The sequence below is a fragment of the Ranitomeya variabilis genome, chromosome 6 (assembly GCF_051348905.1).
Source record: "Ranitomeya variabilis isolate aRanVar5 chromosome 6, aRanVar5.hap1, whole genome shotgun sequence".
In the NCBI taxonomy this organism is placed as follows: domain Eukaryota; kingdom Metazoa; phylum Chordata; class Amphibia; order Anura; family Dendrobatidae; genus Ranitomeya; species Ranitomeya variabilis.
Window position 1 is genome coordinate 149,969,330 of NC_135237.1, and position 14,164 is coordinate 149,983,493.

General features: G+C 43.8%; 1 protein-coding gene across 12 annotated transcripts in view; it reads right to left on the bottom strand.

Annotated features, from left to right (window-relative positions):
* Positions 1-14,164, bottom strand: part of CUL1 (cullin 1) — a 121,207-nt gene that overhangs the window by 56,715 nt on the left and 50,328 nt on the right. The window lies entirely within an intron of this gene.

Consider the following 14,164-nt stretch of genomic DNA (forward strand, 5'->3'; position numbering starts at 1 on the left):
CTAACCCTAGTTCTAACCCTATCCCTAGTGGAAAAAGAAAAAAAAATATTTTCTTTATTTTATTATTGTCCCTACCTATGGGGGTGATAAAGGGGGGGGTTTTATTTATTATTTTTTTATTTTGATCGCTGTGTTAGAACCTACCACAGCGATCAAAATGTACCTGTAATGAATCAGCCAGCCGGCAGATTCGGCGGGCGCACTGAGCATGCGCCCGCCATTTTGGAAGATGGCGGCGCCCAGCGAGGAGACGGACCGACACCGGGAGCCTCGGTAAGTATAAGGGGGGGGGGGGGGGAGATCGGGGCACGGTGGGGGGCGTCGGAGCACCGGGGGGTGACATAGGAGCAGGGGGGGAGCGGGCAGGAGGACGGGGGAGCGGAGCACAGGACGGAGGGGACCGGACCCCATAGCGGAGCACTGGGGGGGCGATCGGTGGGGTGGGGGGGGTCACTTCAGGTTTTCCAGCCATGGCCGATGGTATTGCAGCATCGGCCATGGCTGGATTGTAATATTTCACCAGTATTTTAGGTGAAATATTACAAATCGGTCTGATTGGCAGTTTCACTTTCAACAGCCAATCAGAGCGATCGTAGCCACGGGGGGGGGGGGGGGGGTGAAGCCACCCCCCCTGGGCTGAAGTACCACTCCCCCTCTCCCTGCAGATCGGGTAAAATAGGAGTTAACCCCTTCACCCGATCTGCAGGGACGCGATCATTCCATGACGCCACATAGGCGTCATGGGTCGGGAAGGGGTTAAAATGGATGCCTGCACACGTCACAGAGTGAACTATTTTGCCATCAATGTCTGATTTGTTTGTGACAAAAATGAAATAGTTACCAAGACATTGGCAGTAAAAGACACCAAAGCTCATCACACCAGTGAGTTTATCCAGGTCTTGGTCGAAAAGGTTCTGCAAGACTATGAACTTAAAAAAGAGCAAGTTCTTTCTGTCGTAACTGACAATGCTTCAAATATGATAAGTACTATTAAGCTAATGAATGAGAGTAATGATGGTGACCAGCAGCCAGAAGAACATTCTGGGTCCACAGACACAGAAATGTTTGAAATAGAGGAACACAGTATTGTAACTGAGAAGCAAACTGAAGTTGCTTCAGATGAACAGCAACATGATAGTTTAGATGATCTTGTTGAAACTGTTTCAATACGTTCTTTCATTCATCACATGCGCTGTGTTGTGCATACGCTACAGCTGGCTATAAGAGACAGACTGCAAGAAGGACATGCTGCTGCACTGATTGGCAAGGTGAGAAAATTGGCTACTGTTGCCAGAACCCCTAAAGATGACTCAATTTTGAAGAGACGTGCTGGAAAAGGGGCAATTATTGATCAAGCCACACGATGGGGCAGTACTTAATGATTCAGCCCTTGGTTGAACTGAGAACCTTTCTTGTAGACATGGCTAACCCTCAACTGACGCTAAATAAAAGTCAGTGGAATCAGGTGACTGAGCTGGAAAAATTGCTAGAGCACCCATTTACAGTGACTAAAAAATTACAAGCAGAGGACTTAACTCCAGGTATTTTCTTAAAGAAGTGGAAGAACCTGATGTTTCGCCTGTCCCAAAGAGGAGGGTTAATTGCAAGTGGCATTGCTACATCAATGAAACGGAGAGAGGAGCTACTATTACAAAATAACATTCTTTTGGCAGCTGTTTATGTAGACCCAATGCATCGGATTCTTCTAGATGATCAACAGCTAACTAAAGGAAAAGAAGCTCTGTTTGAAATAGCAGTAAGGATGAAAGGGTTGCAGAACAGTCAGGAGGAACAAGAAGAATTTGGTCGTCCTGCCACATCCTCACCCTCATAACTGATGAAGAATTTAATTTCAAAAAATATTTGGATCACAAGGACCGTGCAGAGTTCCCGCATAGAAGCGTCATCCCCATCAAAGAACACAGCCAGTACATTTCAGCAGAATTTTTCATGTGCACTAAAAGAAATTGAGAAATTTGACCGTTCATCAAAAATAACAGTGCAACAAGCGATTCCTCTGTATCCTGACATTGTCAGAGATGTTGCCCGAGTGGTTACTGCTTTGCCACCAACCCAAGTTAGTGTAGAGAGGTTGTTCTCTGCTTTCAAAATAATTAGATCAGATTTGAGGGCATCCATGAAGGAGGATCTGACAGAGGCAATACGTTTTGAGGACAAATTTATAGATTTCTTCTTATTAACTGCATAAGTGTTTATTGCATATTTACTTACAAGAGTTTAGAAATGTTTATAAAAGTTAATTGCTATATTCTAATTGTATTCTAATAAATATAGTTTTTGCTCTAAGTGGTCTGATTACTTACATGATGGTGAGAAACTGAATAAGCACGATGTTAATATTTTACAACAGTAAATTTATTGTTACAAATTGGCCATTTATGAAGGAGTCGGAACCTGATAAAATCCAGGAGTCGGAGTCGCAACTGTGGCTTACCGACTCCACAGCCCTGTGTGGAAGGAAACAGGGGGAAACACACGCAAATATGTGGAGAACATATTCCTTCATGGAATGTGAACCCAGGACCCCAGTGTTTCAAGGCTGCAGTGCTAACCACTGAGCCACCGCGCTGCCATGGCACCTGCAGCACCTTTACAGGAAGTTTGCCTCCACTGGTTTTGAGCCAAGTTTCCAATCAGTGCCCTGTAGTAACCTGGATATGGGCTCCCCACATCAACAGCTGTCTGTTTACAATGAATAGGGCACATCCGTAGAACGGACAGCATGTTGCAGGGGTTTCTTCAATTAAGTATTATTGTCTGAAAAGAAATTACAACTCAAACATCAATGCAATTACACAAAAGTATTCTGGGGAGTAGGGGATCATTTTTAAGGGTTGTCTACTCCCATAAGTTTCTCTTACAAGCAGCTTACAATGGTGCAAAACAGCAAACATTTAACCCCTTCACAACACCCTCCATACATGTATGGTGCCTCACATGTAGAGAGGAATTATCAGTGGGTGTCCGCTATACATTATAGCTCACACTCTGCATAAATGGCCACGATTGGTGCTAGTGCTCATCGTGGGCATTTAACCCCTCTGATGCCACTGTAAATAGTGAAAGCGACATCGAGCGATGGTTTCCAAGGCAACCCCGGCCACAAAATGGCCGTGGGGACACCCAGGTACGGTGGCTTGTAAGTTGCTGATCAGAGCAGAAACGGACTCTTCATCCCTGTGTGCAAAACTTTGATCTAACGCGCCACAAAGCAAAGGTCAATGGTAAGTTGATTGCCCATCCAAGGACAAGGTAAAAAAAAATTAAAAATAAAAGATTTCAAAATTGTAAAAATATTAGTGTCTCCCTGAAAATAAGCTCTACTCAGATAAGCTGTAGCAGGATTTTTCAGCCTTTTTGAAGTAAGCTTGAAATGTAAGCCCTACTCCAAAAGTAGCCTTCATTGCTGTTTAAATGAGGAAGTGTCCATTTAGCTAAAAAATAAAAAGGGAAAGAATAGAGCATAATAATGATTAAAGAAAGCAGACACCTCAAAGAAGAAGAAGAAAAAAATAAAATAAAAATTGCACTCACTTGACCCTAAACAATTACATTGGTCAAGTGCAGTCAGTGGATGGGCCCTCGCACAGAGGTCTGCTGTAGGGCCCTTGCTGATCCACACACCGGGTCCGAGTATCCTCCCCGCTCTCACTCTGTGCCAGTGATGCCGCTTCTGGCCTGCCAACTGCTGTAGAATACAGGGACACCTGACAGCAGCGCAGATCTGTATGTAAGAGCCCATTCACTCGCCAGCTCTATTGTTTAGGGTCTGGTAAGTGGAACTTTTTTTTTTTTTTTTTTTGAAGGAGGGGGCAAATTGTTATATTGGGAATGCCATTTCTATTTAAACATGAGCAGAGGATGAGGATGAGGGAGGATGAGGATGGAGGAGGAGGGAGGATGGAGGAGGAGGGAGGATGGAGGAGGAGGGAGGATGGAGGAGGAGGGAGGATGGAGGAGGGAGGAGGATTATTTTTCCCATTGACTTGCATTGGGTTTCGTGTTCCGGTCGATCCCCGACTTTTCGCAGTAATCGGCCGATTTCACTCGACTCGACTTGAGATAGTCGGGTTTCGCGAAACCCGACTCGACCCTAAAAAAGTCGCTCAACCCTAGCGCTCAGTACTTTGACCTAATGAGGACATTGTTATATTTGAATAAATGTTGCTATTTTGTTAAAGAATAAATAAGGATCCCTGTTCATGAAAAAACATAAAACATTGTATATAAAAAAAAAAAAAAAAAAAAAAAAAATCACATGAAAAAATGTACCACTAGATAAAAAAAAAACAACAACCTTTTGGTCGCTACTTTTTAAGTGTGATTACTTCTGTCTGGTTGTTGTGATGCCATTCTCTTGGTGATTTCAGTAAACCGGAAGCAAATGGTTGTCAGCTATAAGGATAAAAACTGTGTTTGACATTATTATATCCTTTTATGTGCTAGTTTTCAACATTTGCTAGGCCAAATGTTTTGCATACTTTGTCATGGGTAGTCGAATTTTGCATTTTTATTTATTTTTTTTCGATTAAAACATTGCAAACACAAAGCCAAGTGTATCACCAGATGTCAGGAAGCTAATTATTCCAAGAATTAAGTCAGGGGCAAAAGCCAAATAAGCCATGGAATTCAACTGTTCTCATAGTCAAATATAATATATATATTAAAGAAAGAAAAAGGAGGTTATCGAACAGCTGACAAACCTAGAAGGGGATGGCCACAGAAAACTTCCTCCAAAGGTGATCACATTAAGAAGAAGTCAGTATCTGATGTTCATGAAAGTGCTGTATAGATTTTGCACAAAATAAACTAAGAATATGGGGTGTGAGTGAGTCTCCAAACTGTGGTGCGACGGCATGAGTTCTAGTCAAGAAGCCTTTCATCTCTGCAAAGAACCAGAAGGTCCGCCAAAGAACACAGCCAATGGATAGAGTCAGATTGATCCACGGTGTTGTGGTCAGATGAATACAAGTTCAATCTGTTTGGTAGTGATGGCAAGCATTATATATACACCACCCAATCGGAAAACAATGATGTAAGGTACAAAACACCTACAGTAAAATATGGTGGTGGCAATGTCATAGTTTGGGGCTGCTTTTCTGCATCTGCCATTGGCCCTCTGCATAGAATTGATGAAAATATGAATGCTACTATGTACAAGGATATAGTGGAGAATGTAATGCTGCCACATGATAAAACCAAAGTAGGCAGGGGCTGGAAATTCCAGCAAGACCATGATTCTAAGCACACATTCAATTTAGTCAAAAGTTGGTTAGCAAAAAAAAGGCTCGCCTGTTACAATGGCCAAGCCAATCACCTGATTTAAACCCTACAGAGCACCTTTGTGATGAGTTAGGGCGATGAGTTGGGGCCCGTCCCCATAGCAATAAAGATGAATTGTTTGCAGATTTGCAAATGGAATGGAGCAAGATCTCTCAGGATGTCTCGAATACTCTAGTGGCTTCAATGCCCCGTCGGTGTGGTGCAGTAATTAAAGCAAGAGGTTATGCTACAAAATACTAAGTTATGGCATTGTAAACAATGAATTATTCTCTATGTTGTAATCAATAAATAGTATATGGAAAATTTTTGGCAGTAAGTTTTGTTGAAATAACTATACCCATATTCTAAACCATGTTGGTTAAAATTAGGGTATTGCCTGATGACAACTTTCTGCACTTTCAAAACATCACCAGGAAAATGGCATCACAACAACCAGATCCCACTTAAAAAAAAACCATGCTAAACTTTTGGTTGCCACTTTATATTTAATGTAAAAATAATCAGAGTACATATTTGGTATTGCCATGTCCAGATGTATACAAATAGTCAGCTCACCTGTAGATCGGCTATTCCTCATCTGTTCCTGCACTGAATACCTGAGCATACGATCCACAGAAATCCAGCAGGAGTAGAATTAAAAGAAGTCTCTGTTTATTTCTTCATTTAAAAATAGTAACTATGGTACACCACTCAGAAAATATGAAGCATAATTATATCTCACAGCATAACGCACAAAATTTCAACGTGCAGCAACGTTATTCCGACTGACGTCTTAATCATCATTAGTCATGGTTACAATGCAATTTTCCGATACCCGTAGTGTCTCCATTTTTCGCGATATGGGGTTGGGTGAGGGCTTATTTTTTGCATGCCGAGCTGACGTTTTTAATGACACCATTTTGGTGCACGTACGTTCTTTTGATCGCCCGTTATTGCATTTTAATATAATGTCGCAGCGACCAAAAATAATAATTTTTTTCTCGCTACGCCATTTAGCAATCAGGTTAATCTTTTTTATTGATAGATCGGGCGATTCTGAAGCCAGCGATACCAAATATGTTCAAAACAAGAATCATCAAGCATACAATAGAGGATTTTATTTTAATTGTTTTATTTTGAATGGGGTGAAAGAGGGGTGATTTAAACTTTTATATTATTTCTCTTCTAATATTTTTTAACACTTTTTTTTTTTTTTTTTACTTTTGCCATGCTTCAATAGCCTCTATCGGAGGCTAGAAGCTGGCATAACTTAGTTTAACATAGTTAAATGCAGCGGTCAGCGTTTGACAGCAGTATTTAACTAGTTAATAGCGGCGGGTGGATCACGATTGCACTCGCCGCTATTGCACGCACATGTCAGCTGTACAAAACAGCTGACATGTCGCGGCTTTGATGAGGGCTCACCGCCGGAGCCCACATCAAAGCAGGGGATCTGACCTCGGACGTACTATCCCATCCGAGGTCAGAAAGGGGTTAAACCTGCAGTTTTGCTGTGGATTGGCCTGACACAATGGAAGTCAATGGGTGCAGAAACGCTGCAGATCCGCAAAAATCTGGAAATCAGTGCGTTTTTTTCCACAGAATGTGCACAAAATTTCTCAATTTCCCATTGACTAACATTGCTTGTGCACAACACTGCGGATTTGAAGTCCAAAAATGATGCGGATCTAAATCCGCAATGTGTGCACATAGCCTAAGGCTCGGCTCACATTTATCCTGCATTCTACACTGTGCGCTCACACCGTGGTTTCTGTGTAATCTTCTGAAATACACGATTCAGACGGAGGAAGATTCCCTATAATGAGGCAGATGGAGGCCATCTGGCCTGTGATTTAGCAGTGTGTCTTTTTAACCCCTTAGTGACGGAGCCACATTTTTTAAAATCTGACCAGTGTCACTTTAGGTAGTAATAACTCTGGAACGCTTCAACAAATCCCTGTGATTTTGAGATTTTATTTTTTCATGGCACATTATACTTTATGATAATGGTAAATTTAGGTTGATATGTTTTGTGTTTATTTATAAAAAATATCAGAAATTTGAGAGAAATGTTAAAAAAATTAGCAATTTTCAAACTTTGAATGATTATCCCTTTAATCCAGATAGTCATACCACAGCAAAACATTAATAAATAACATTTTCCACATGTCTGCTTTACCTCAGCATCATTTGTAAAATGTTATTTTATTTTGTTAGCATTTTAGGAGGTTTAAAAATATAGCAGCAATTTTTCATTTTTTCAAGGAAATTTTCAAAATTTATTTTTTTAGGAACCTATCCAGGTTTGAAGTGCCCTTAGGGGTCCCATATATTGGGAAACCCCCAAAAGTTATACCATTTTAAAAACAGCACCCCCTGACATATTGTAAACTGCAGTTAGGTAGTTTATTAACCCTTCAGGTTATCAGGAATTAATGCAAAGTGGCATGACAGAAATGAAAAAGTGCATTTTTACCACCTAAATGTCGCTAACTTCTGAACAGGCTACAGCAACCGTCAGACTCTAAGGCCGCTATTTGGCTGTGAATTGTCATCGCAAACATCAGGACCACACAATCATGGTCTGAGGGCACCAACTGGGATAAACACGAAGCCCCCACACTGTTAACTATTTATATGATATAGTCATTATTGACAGCAGCATCTAAGGGGTTAAACAAATATGGACGGTGCAAACACTGATCGTGGCTGATGCAGCAAGTTGTCAGCTGTAGTGTACAGCCGACAGCTGCTGGATTGTCATCTGTATGGGGAGGCTATTCTCTTATATCTCAGGTCAGTTAAAAGACGTATTGACTGTCATTAAGGGGTTAAAGCACCACTCCAGTGTGTTTTCCATTACACCGCTGGAGCGGCGCTTTAAATGTAGTTCTCCTACCGCCGCCCCCATTAGTCTCCGAAAAAAGTGACCTGCCGACAGCTCCAGTGTTTCATGGAGCTGAGCAGGGGTCACTTTTAAATACAAGTCAATGAGAGCCTCGTTCTGGGTCTCAGACTCGCACTGAGCGCTTGTGACGTAGCTTCTCACTTGCAGTCAGTCAGAAGCTGAGCTCACAAGATGGCACCGCAGGACCGGAGGGGCGTCTGTAAAAGACAAAGCTGCTGGATGGCGAGTATAACAACTGGGGCAGGGGGCTGAAAAGAAAAAAAAAAATACAACCTGCTGGAGTGGTGCTTTGAGAGAGCACAAAAGAACAGTCAGTGTGGGGGAAAAAAAAAAAAAAAAAGGACAACGCTGAACAGAGGCCAGACGGGGTCCAAGGTAACTTTGCTGCCTCAGTTAATGGATCCCTCAAGAGTTTCATCTGAATCACATGATTCGGAGATTTAGATGGAAGCCCCAAAGTAAGTGCTTGGCATAGAGCACAGGATTAAAGGTGATCTCAAAATGTTATGTAAAATGTTCCCAATAAAAAACAACTCAATCCACTAAAAAAAAAAAAAAAAAAAAAAAAAAGCAAGTCTCCACTCGGAATCCCCTTATTTCCGTTAATGGACCTAAGTTGCTGGTAGTACAAAGGCTCTGGTAAAGCGCTATGGCTTCTCACCCCCCAGAAGAAATCCAACTAATTCTGCGCTCCCAAATACAAATGCCTCTTTCCCTTCGGAGTCCCACAGTGTGCCTAAACCGCAGTTAGTGCCCACATGTTTGTCAGCACTGTAGCAATGAGAGCCTGCCTAAGTTACAGGGTGCATGTCTCCAGAAGCATGAGCTGGGCAATGTACGGGCATTACAACGTACTGGTCACTACAACGGCAGATTTGCAATTTTCAATCAGCAACTCTATTGCTGCTTGTTTCTGGGTAACACTCATGGAGTCAAAATCGTCACTACATGTGTAGATAAATTTCCCAGAGGTATGCAATTTACAAAATGGGCTCATCTGAGGGGGAATTCTGCTCTTCTGGCACTTAGGGGCTTTGTATATGGAGTCCGCAAACTGTTAAGTCTGCGCTCCAGAAGGCAAATAGCACTCAGTCTCTCCCGAGTCATTAAGCAGTACAGTACAGCCACATATGGGGTATTGCCAAGTTCAGCAAAAATTGTGGTACAAATTCTGGGGCCATTTGGGTTTTGGCATACACAGGAAAGATTGCACAACAAACTACCATTTGTTTTCTCCTGTGAAAATGAAAAGTTTGGGGCAACATTTATGTAAGGATGTTTTATGTTTATTTTTATGGCTCAACGTTATAAACTTCTGTAAAGCACTTGGGGGTTCCAGGTGCTCACCACAGCTCTAGATAAATTCCTTTAGGGATACAGTTTTCAAAAGTGGGTCACTTGTATAGGGTTGCCACTGTTTAGGCACATCACGGGCTCTGCAAACGTGACATGGTGTCTGCCATCTATTCCAGTTAATATTCTTCAAAAGTCAAATGGTGCTCCTTCGCTTTCGAGCCCTGCGCCCAAACAGCTTTCCTCCACATATGAGGTATCGGCATGTTCAGGAGATATTGCACAGCAAATTGTATGGACCACTGTCTCCTGTTACCCTTGTGAAAAAAAAAAAATTGAGTCTAAAGGAACAATTTTCTGGAAAAAGTTATTTTCATTTTTTCCTTTCACACTGTTTTCCTATGAAGCGCCTGAAAGTTAATATACCTTATATACTCGTGTATAACTCAAATTTTTCAGCACTTTTTTTTGTGCTGAAAATGCCCCCCTCGGCTTATACACAAGTCATTGTCCCAGAGGATTGCAAGGGAAGGGGAGCTTCAGCTCACAGGAGGCAGAAGCCGGAGGCTGCAGCTACAGCCTGTGCCCGCTGCTGAACAGTGCACTTGCACTGAACATTCATTTCTCTTAGGCCTGTTTCACACGTCCAGATAATTCCGGTACCGGAGAAATCGGTACCGGAGTTATCCGTGTCCTCACGTGGCACACGTGCGGCATCCGTGTGCCACCCGAGGACCACACGGACCGTGCAGGAGACAGCGCTACAGTAAGCGCTGTCCCCCCCGCTGTGGTGCTGAAGGCTGCATTCATCACTTCTCCCCGCAGGAGAGAAGAGATAAATGATCAAGTTTTTCTTTTTTTGTTAAAATTAAAGTTGCATGTGACCCCCGCCGCCCATCCCCAGTGCGCCGCCCGGCCCCTTACAGAAGAAATACTCACCTAGCTCCCGCGATGTCTCCTCTCTCCTCTCAGCGCTGCCAGCCTCTACTGTGTGAGCGGTCACGTGGTACCGCTCATTACAGTGAGGAATATGCGCATATTCATCACTGTAATTAGCGGTCCCACGTGCCCACTCACACAGGACCTGCTGCCGGCGCTGAGAGGAGAGAGGAGACATCGCGGGAGCCGGGTGAGTATTTCTTCTATAAGGGGCCGGGCGGCGCACTGGGGATGGGCGGCAGGGGTCACATGCAACTTTATTTTTAACAAAAAAGAAAAAAAAAACTTGATCATTCATCTCTTCTCTCCTGTGGGGAGAAGAGATGAATGCAGCCTTCAGCACCACAGTGGGGGGGGGGGGGGGGGGACAGCGCTTACTGTAGCGCTGTCTCTCCTGCAGGCGGTACGTGCACACTGAGGAGAGTGCACACTGTTCTCCGTGTGCAGGACGTATTGCGGTACGTGCTGCCGGAGAAACACGGACATGTCTCCGTGTTTTGCACACGGACACATGGTCCGTGAAAACACGGAGACATGTGCATAGTCACTTACAGCGCGCGCACAGTGCCAGCAGCAGTCGCTGGCTTCCAGCAGCTGCCAGGCTATCACAGGTTCCCACTCATTAAGGTAATGAATATTCACCTCTCTCCAATCCTATAGGCCACAGGAGCAGCTGGCACCGGAAAGATGCTGCGAGGGCGTCGGGAAGGTAAGTTGGATTTTTTTTTTATGTTTTTCTCATGGGGGCCATACATACAAGGATGGGGAATAAGGAGCCATGCAGACAAGGATGGGGAATAAGGAGCCATGCAGACAAGGATAGGGGATAAGGAGCCATGCAGACAAGGATAGGGGATAAGGAGCCATGCAGACAAGGATGGGGAATAAGGAGCCATGCAGACAAGGATAGGGGATAAGGAGCCACGCAGACAAGGATAGGGGATAAGGAGCCACGCAGACAAGGATAGGGGATAAGGAGCCACGCAGACAAGGATAGGGGATAAGGAGCCACGCAGACAAGGATAGGGGATAAGGAGCCACGCAGACAAGGATAGGGGATAAGGAGCCACGCAGACAAGGATAGGGGATAAGGAGCCACGCAGACAAGGATAGGGGATAAGGAACCATGCAGACAAGGATAGGGAATAAGGAACCATGCAGACAAGGATGGGGGAATAAGAGACAATGCATGCCCAGCTTATACTCGAATCAATACATTTTCTCAGTTTTTCGAGGCAACATTAGGACTCTGCTTATACTCGGGTCGGCTTATACAAGAGTATATATGGCACTTCTTGAATGTGGTTTACACCGCTTTGAAAGGTGCAGTTTTTAAAATGGTACAATTGAAGTGACTCTGGGGTGCATATTTGACAGAAAATACTTTTGGTATTATCTGTCAAATATGCACCCCAGAGTCAAAAAATGTTTTTGTAAATTTTGTTGGAAAAATTAGAAATTGCTGGTCAACTTTTAACCTTTCCAACTTCCTAACAAAAAAAACGCAACTTTTAAAAATGATGCTGGTGTAAAGTATGTGAAGGAACAGATGATTGGCCTCGGGGAGACCAAAACATCTAACACCGCGGAGACACCATCACGTGTTTCTCAACGCAGTGATCCAGAACACTGCCCCCATCCCTTATGGGAAATATGCAAATGCATGTAGGATAGCTGCGGAGACACCATCACGTGTTTCTCAACGCAAGCAGTGAATAGCCAGACCTTTCCCCGGGAAGGAACAACCACGGGAAGGGCAGCATCCAATAAAGGAAACCATCCAATACAGGAAAACCACCTATGCCACGCATGGTATCCATCCACAGACAGTTGTTTCGGGGTGTTTGCCCCTCATCAGTGTGGAGTAGGAATCTGGCTATTAGTGGATGGATACCGCAGCTATCCTACATGCTGGTGTAAAGTAGACATATGGGAAATGTTATTTATTAACCATTTTGTTTGATTGAACTCTCTGGATTAAAGGGAACCTGTCAGCACATTTTGCTGCTATAAGATTCTGCCACTGCCTTTCAGGGCTGATACACAGCATTCTATAATGCTGTAGATAAGACACCGGTCCGTCCTGCAAGTGAAATAAGTTTGCCCCTCAACAGGGCAGAGAAGTACGCGTGAGCAGGAGTGCCGAGGATTGATGAAGCAGCAAAAGGGTGGCGTTGCAAGAAGATGAGAGGCGCCACGCCAGACCTGCGACACCCATCGGACCGCATATCTCCAGAATCCATCCTTTCCTCAACCGTCAATCTACTAAAATTCTTGTGCATGCCCTCATCATCTCCTGCCTTGACTACTGCAACATCCTTTTCTGTGGCCTCCCTGCTAACACCCTTGCAACTCACCAATCCATCCTTAACCCCTTACTGACATCGGACGGGATAGTACGTCCGAGGTCAGCTCCCCTGCTTTGATGCAGGGCTCCGCGGTGAGCCGGCATCAAAGCCGGGACATGTCAGCTGTTTTGAACAGCTGACATGTCCCGCAATAGCGGCGGGTAAAATCGCGATTCACCCTCCGCTATTAACTAGTTAAATGCCGCTGTCAAACTCAGACAGCGGCATTTAACTACCGCATCCGGCCGGGCGGCCGGATATGAGCGCATCGCCGACCCCCGTCACATGATGGGAGGTCGGCGATGCTTGTATATTGTAACCATAGAGGTCCGTGAGACCTCTATGGTTACTGATCGCCGGTAGCTGTGAGCGCCACCCTGTGGTCGGCGCTCACAGCACACCTGATTTTCTACTACATAGCAGCGAACAGCAGATCGCTGCTATGTAGCAGAGGCGATCGTGCTGTGCCTGCTTCTAGCCTCCCATGGAGGCTATTGAAGCATGGCAAAAGTTAAAAAAAAGTTTTAAAAAAATGTGAAAAAAATAAAAAAAATATAAAAGTTTAAATCACCCCCCTTTCGCCCCAATCAAAATAAATCAATAAAAAAAAAAAATCAAATCTACACATATTTGGTATCGCCACGTTCAGAATCACCCGATCTATCAATAAAAAAAAAGCATTAACCTGATCGCTAAACGGCGTAATGAGAAAAAAAATAGAAACGCCAGAATTACGGGTTTTTTTGTCGCCGCGACATTGCATTAAAATGCAATAACGGGCGATCAAAAGAACGTATCTGCACCGAATTGGAATCATTAAAACGCCAGCTCGGCACACAAAAAATAAGCCCTCAACCGACCCCAGATCATGAAAAATGGAGATGCTACGAGTATCGGAAAATGGCGCAATTTTTTTTTTTTTTTTTTTTTAGCAAAGTTTGGAATTTTTTTGCACCACTTAGGTAAAAAATAACCTAGTCATGTTAGGTGTCTATGAACTCGTAATGACCTGGAGAATCATAATGGCAGGTCAGTTTTAGCATTTAGTGAACCTAGCAAAAAAGTCAAGCAAAAAACAAATGTGGGATTGCACTTTTTTTGCTATTTCACCGCACTTGGAATTTTTTTCCCGTTTTCTAGTACACGACATGGTAAAACCAATGATGTCGTTCAAAAGTACAACTCGTCCCGCAAAAAATAAGCCCTCACATGGCCAAATTGACGGAAAAATAAAAAAGCTATGGCTCTGGGAAGGAGGGGAGCGAAAAACGAACACGGAAAAAAGGAAAATCACACGGTCATGAAGGGGTTAACTCTGCTGCCTGACTAATTCATCTCTCTCCTCACTACTCCTCCGCTTCCCCCCTCTCTGCAAATCTCTTCACTGGCTCCC